The sequence below is a fragment of the Tachysurus fulvidraco genome, chromosome 6 (assembly GCF_022655615.1).
Source record: "Tachysurus fulvidraco isolate hzauxx_2018 chromosome 6, HZAU_PFXX_2.0, whole genome shotgun sequence".
In the NCBI taxonomy this organism is placed as follows: domain Eukaryota; kingdom Metazoa; phylum Chordata; class Actinopteri; order Siluriformes; family Bagridae; genus Tachysurus; species Tachysurus fulvidraco.
This window is the reverse complement of record NC_062523.1, coordinates 13,906,683-13,913,130: the sequence shown is the minus strand read 5'-3', so window position 1 is coordinate 13,913,130 and position 6,448 is coordinate 13,906,683. Positions and strand designations below refer to the sequence as shown.

The 6,448-nt window shown below is 39.1% G+C and overlaps 1 protein-coding gene across 1 annotated transcript in view; it reads left to right on the top strand.

The window, feature by feature from the left end:
- Nucleotides 1–972: 972 nt before the first annotated feature.
- The window catches only part of b3galt1b (UDP-Gal:betaGlcNAc beta 1,3-galactosyltransferase, polypeptide 1b), a 102,763-nt gene continuing 97,287 nt past the window's right edge, over nt 973–6,448 (top strand). The window contains exon 1 of the mRNA XM_027164876.2: nt 973–1,074. The gene's annotated coding sequence lies outside the window, so the exon portion shown is untranslated. The remainder of the gene's footprint in view (nt 1,075–6,448) is intronic.

The window sequence follows — 6,448 nt, the reverse complement described above, 5'->3', positions numbered from 1 at the left end:
CACACACACACACACACACACACACACACACACACACACACACACACACACACACACACACACACACACACACACACACACAGAAAGAAACCCACATGGGCTCAGTGAGAACATGCACAGAAACTAAACACAGACCGTAACCTGAGCTTAGTTCTGACCTGGGGACCCTGGAGCTGTGAGGTGGCAATGTAATCCAGATTTACTTGATGTAACGTCCCATGGGGGACATAGGTTGACCACAGCAGAATATCTCCCAGTGCTATCTTTTCTAACAAAATATTATATTCAGTATATTTTACTTCTATATGCAAACAGGCAGTGGGACATGGGACATTCAGGACATGATAGCCTAGCAGTTAAGGTGTTGGATCGGAAGGTTATGAGTTTGAATCCCAAGTCCGCCAAGCTGCCACTGTTGGGGCCCCTGAGCAAGGCCCTTAACACTCAGTTGTATAACTTGAAATAAAAATGTAAGTTGCTCTAGCTAAATTTGTCATTGATTTTGTCAAATCAATGACACAAAAAATTGCCATTTGCCAACTATTTCTTTAAGGTGGTAACCTGACTTACATCACTGATGCACTCACCGTTATGTCAGTCTGTCTTTCCTAACTAGATTAGTGTGCTTTAATCTGGACAACTCTTCACCTCACCTACATATAAACAGGGACATCTATTACTGAATTAATCACACACCATGTCAATTAACTCTGTGGTCAAATTAAACTATAGTTTAATACGTGATCCATTTGGTCTTTGATTTCGGAGTTTGGTTATAAACCCATTCCTCATTTTGTATAATTGCACACTTTAGGAATAAAACTATTCCTTTCTAAATTTCTTTGAATGACTTCACATCGCCAATCAACCTTGCTATGCAAAAGAGCTAACGTTTCAGAGCAGGGGATTGGCTGTAATATCTTGAGAAGCGATTCCGATTGGCTGAGCTTCTTGTCTGGGCGAGGCGCGCGCCGCGCCATCAGCATTCCTCGCGCGCAGCGGTCTGTCGTTCTGAGATGCTGAACGGAGCGCAGGGTGCCATAGAGAGCAGGAGCACGCGCACACATATTTCTGGTAAATGCATTCTCTGTTTCTAACACCGGAACGACTTAAACATACTTTCTGCAGATGACTGCATACAGTGTACTGAAGCTTCATCGAATCTTGCGTAAGACTGAGCGGAGACTTAGCCGAATACCTGTAGAGAAGAGGACTCGGTCGGGTCATGTTCATGCCTTTGATGTGCTTTGATTTGCTTTGATGTTGGCACGAGCGCAAATGAGTGACAGTGAATTGGTTAATATTTTATTGTTTTCCTGATTTGCTTGTTTAATGAAAGCGTTGCAAAGACTGTAGTTTGCTTTAAAAGGACTTTCTGCAAACGGAGTTGCTCTGGATACTGGACACGTTTAAGATCGGACGTTGTTTCTATTTGATCAACTTTGTTTGCTGGTTTTATCAGTGACATATGCATGATTTCCTGGCTTATTTAAAGTGCATAAATCCGAGTGTCATTCCTGTGTCCATAAGCCACAGTCTTTACCGGCGCACTTGCGCTCAGAACAGCAGGAATAAGGAGGAAAAGGTGCTGCGTTAGAAATAGAGGTGAAAGAATTGCTCACTCACGCATGCTATTGTAGAAATGATGCTGAGAATTAGACTTTCAGATTCACCTAGTCGGGTTCACATGTCACCTTGAGCCAGACTGGGCACTGACTTATTTATTAATAAACAATGTACGCAAGTTTATTCCCATGGAAACCGATGGGCTTGCATGTAGTTTTTAACGATGTATCCTCATTTATAAATATGCCCAGCTTTATACATGTGTAGACTTCATTGCTTTTGATTGTGAATTTTGAGATTTCTTTTCTACCAGGTTACTGAGTACTGATTTTAAACCATCCAGTGAGATTTCCACATTAATCAATTGCATCTCATCTACCCTCATGGCATAAATGAAGGCCATCACACAGTGGCCTTTCAGTGCACACTGCACAGTTTAGATCAATAAGCTATAGCTTGGATTTCCATCATAAGGACTTCAACCAGTGTCAAAAATGTGTTGACTGGTTTGTTCAATTGCTTAGCTTGTTCTAGATTATAAAGCTGATAAATCATATTTCAATGTGTAGCCTATTTGCCTGGCTGCTGGCTGTGTTTGCATGCAGTCTAATTATCTAATCTGACTGATAGCTCAATCAGAATGAAAAACCTTCACTTCAGTAGTAATAGAGTAAAACATACAGCAACAGATGTCAGATTGGCAAAGGTTGATAATTTGTAAATGGGAAAATTAACGCATGAACATTTGAACACATTATCAACGTTTTTGCTTTTGGACTGTAATGAATGCTGGGCCAAAAAACAATCCCAACCCATCATTGGGAGATCTTGCTTTATGTTTATTTTTTTATTACGTGTGATATTGGATGGATATCCAGATAATAATTCTTAAGCATAATAATAATAATATATCTTCAAATATATCTATAAATAAATATAAATATCTAATAGAAATCCAATATCTAATAATAGCTTCTCAATCTGTTTAATTAGTACATTTGATGGGCATTTTTCAAAGCCTGACAAAATTCATGGCTTGTTAGAAACACAATAAAGGTGATGAAATCTGATTAGAAGCTGTACTGAAGTTTGCATTCATGTTACGTTCTGACGGGTCTAGGATATTAGGATACTCTGAGTGTTCTTCTTATGCAATTGTGTAAGAAAGATTCCTTACTTATTGCAGATTATATGCAATCTGAGCTGAAATACATTTACTGCACTTGTTAGACACCCTTATTCTGAACAATTTACATTTACACAACCGAGCAGTTGAGGGTTAAGGGCCTTGCTAAAGGGCCCAACGGTGGCAGCTTGGTGGCTCTGGGATTCAAACTTGCAACATTCTGATCAGTTAACCCCTGACCTACCACTTACTAGTGTGCACATGTGCAGTAACATTTAAATATCTCCCTAATTGAATTTGTGTTTAAAGTTCAAATATGAATGTTTCCTTCTGAACCTACTAAAAAATCAATTTTGTATACCGGTTGTCTGGATTTTCTAGATTAGTAAATAATTTATTAGTAAGTAATGCAATTGTTTTCGATTTAAACTGCAGGGCATAAACACACAACATTGGTGTTAATAGAAAGACAAACAGCTTGTCCTCGTGTTTAACATCTTCCTGCTGCTGCACAGAGACAAATGTGTGTCCTGAAAAACCTGGCATGAGATCTGTAAACATTTTTAGGTTTGACATGGAAATATGCCAGACATGTTTGGTCTCTGATATGCCAGCCGAGTGGATGTCACTCTTATTCCTGTAGATGTGCATAAAGTATGCAGGCAAATATGTGAACAATGTTTGCATTGCCACATGCATGTCAAGTATAAACCCGGGCTAAAAGGGCTCAAATTATAGTGGTGAAGGAAACATAGTGTTTGGGAGTGGGAGGTCTCCAATTCCCTCCATGTACATAAGTACACAGCTCCTTGTTTACAGCAGTGTGTTTATAGTCAAATCAAGAAGTTTGTATGTATGTATGTAATAATGTAGTTATTATTTGACCTGCAAAATAGAAGACAGGATTAACAACATGGCCAACGTCCAAACAACAGGAAAAATGCAAGAATTTGAAAAAATACACAAGAATTAACACTGAAAAATAAAAAAAACATCGTACTATGCAAGCATGGAAACCCTCTCCTCAGGCTAGTTGTGTTAAGGTCTTTTGAATGACTTGGCTAGTCTGAAACCGTTTTCCCCCTGATGAAGTCCTTTGTTGTGTTTTGGGTCATTGTCCTGCTGCATAATAAAGCTCCTCCCAATTAAAATGGATGCATTTCCCTGTAAATTGGCAGACAGAATGTTTCTGTAGACTTCTTCTGAATTCATTCTTCTGCCTTGATGAGTTACATCATCAATAAAGATTAGTGAGTCTGTTCTGGAAGCAGTTGTGCAAACCAAAGCCATGACACCCAAGCTCATATGTCCTGACTCACACCTTTTTTTAATCTTTTATTCAAGAGCAAATACAGTCTTCACATGTGAAACCTAGACATTCATTCATTTATTAATTGTTCAAACATTCTAAGAAACTCATATTTTGGATGCATAGAAATGAGTTGGCTCAAGCAAAAGGTTCCAAGCTGCTTAATCCAACTAGATGTAAATATCAGGATATTTAAAACCTCTGATCCATCTCATGTTCCTCTACTGATTTTAAACCCAAATATGTTTATCGTATAGCAAGAACAAAAGAATTTGCCTTGCCCTTCCAGTATATTCAGAGGGGACTGTATGCTAAAAGACATCTACATTAGTGGGTTTTTGTGGTCAGTATGTTTAAATGTTTGAGGATGTATACTGTATAGTCATACAGTACGTCAAGAAATAACTGATTTGTGTTTTCTGCCTGGAGGGCACGGTGGCTTAGTGGCTTAGTGGTTAGCATATTCGCCTCACACCTCCAGGGTTGGGGGTTCGATTCCCGCCTCCGCCTTGTGTGTGTGGAGTTTGCATGTTCTCCCCGTGCCTCGGGGGTTTCCTCCGGGTACTCCGGTTTCCTCCCCGGTCCAAAGACATGGATGGTACTGTAGGTTGATTGGCATCTCTGTAAAATTGTCCGTAGTGTGTGATTGCATGAGTAAATGAGTGTGTGTGCCCTGCTATGGGTTGGCACTCCGTCCAGGGTGTATCCTGCCTCGATGCCCGATGACGCCTGAGATAGGCACAGGCTCCCCGTGACCTGAGGTAGTTTGGATAAGCAGTAGAAAATAAATGAATGTTTTCTGCCTTTATGTGTAATGAGACTGTTCTGATTCCATATATTAAGGCTCTGGGTCATTTCCTGCTGACTTTATCACTTTCTTAACCTTTTACACACAAGATGCTTTTCCTAAATTGTCTGGCAAACCCTCTACTGCTGTTGACATTGGGTTTATGGGGAAGTTGCATTTCTTTTAAAATGGGTTATTAAGGTCATGCTGAAAATCTTTCATTTTTACGACATAAAAAATATTTGGATGGACTTGCTTTACTAATTGTGAAGTGCATATTATTAATAGTATCGATTTGTCAAACATCATGTATGAAATTTTGTTGAATTATTCAACCATGCAGATTTAATTTCTTAAGGGGAACTTACCGGGTCAGGCGAACATTACTAAAGCAAACACATTACTTACTACTACATTGCCCTTGTTTTAGAATAGCAAAGAGAAATATTTGAGATGTTGTACTGTATAGTCATTTTTGGTAAATAATGCTGTAACATATGTCAGATTTAAGAAAAACGGGCTTATCACCAAAATTTTATTTTATTTTGTTGTTTGTACCAAATTTAATTTAATTACACTGTGAAATCTCATGAGGATGCTGCACTGATGGGAATTTTGAGTATAGTTTTAAATTTAGGCACTTAAGACATGTATTGTTGACTAGCACAGTGGTAACATGTCTGTTGTAAAGCACCAGCGTTGTGGGGTAGATTCTCAGCTCAGGTGTGAGTTCGATGTTGGATTTTATTCAGCACTTTTTTTTTTTGCAGGTTTCATAGTTATTTGTTCTGAATTCATTATTCCAGTGTAACATATTTAAATATAACTCCCTTGGGTAGATTTGTACCGTATGTTGAAGATTCCTTCTCGTTTCATGTCCCTCTCTTTCCTAAAACATTTCAGTTCATTATCCATCAGGAAAAAAAAATCTGTAATCCATCTCTCTCTGATCCTGCCACATGTTGGTTTCAATTACACTTTCAGCTGGGCGCTCAACTACCAGCTGCTGCCACAGTGCCAGTCTCTTAACTGTCCTGTGTGGCTCAAAAGGACCCAGCTTACATTTTTTGCAAATGTCAAATCTGAATTGTTTTTAATCTTGGGTAGTATTTTGGAAAAGAGTATTATAATTGGTCACAATTGTTAATGTGTTATATCGTCAGTATCATTCTGCAGTAAAAGCTCGTAGGGCTGTGCTTATTGGCACATGGATGTATAAAAAGAGAAATGGGGAAAAACCTGACCCAGTCTCCAAGCACTTGTCAAGTGGGAGCGTGAGAACTGGGCAGTGTTTTAAACTTTTCTTGCCATCTCTCTCTGTGAGATACCTTTCAGCTGCCTGCTTGCTGCGTTTGGAGAAAAGCGTTTTTTAAGGTTTGATACAGAATGCTTTCTAGAGTGTTTTTTTTCCCCCTCTGCCTTTCACAAAGCAGGACTCTTTTGTGTAGTTGTGAGAAGCAAGAGCGTGCTTTCTCTCGCTTTTTCACAGGTGTTTTTTAAATCAGTAACAGATTTGCTGATGCATTTGAATCAGTTCAGTAAGGCTGCTTCCAGAGTAGGACCTTTTCTCTGGGACGTTTTCTCTGCAAGTCTCAGGTGTTTTATAGAACACGGCTGTTCTGGACAGCATTGTCACCTTGGTATTTAGTAGTTCACGATC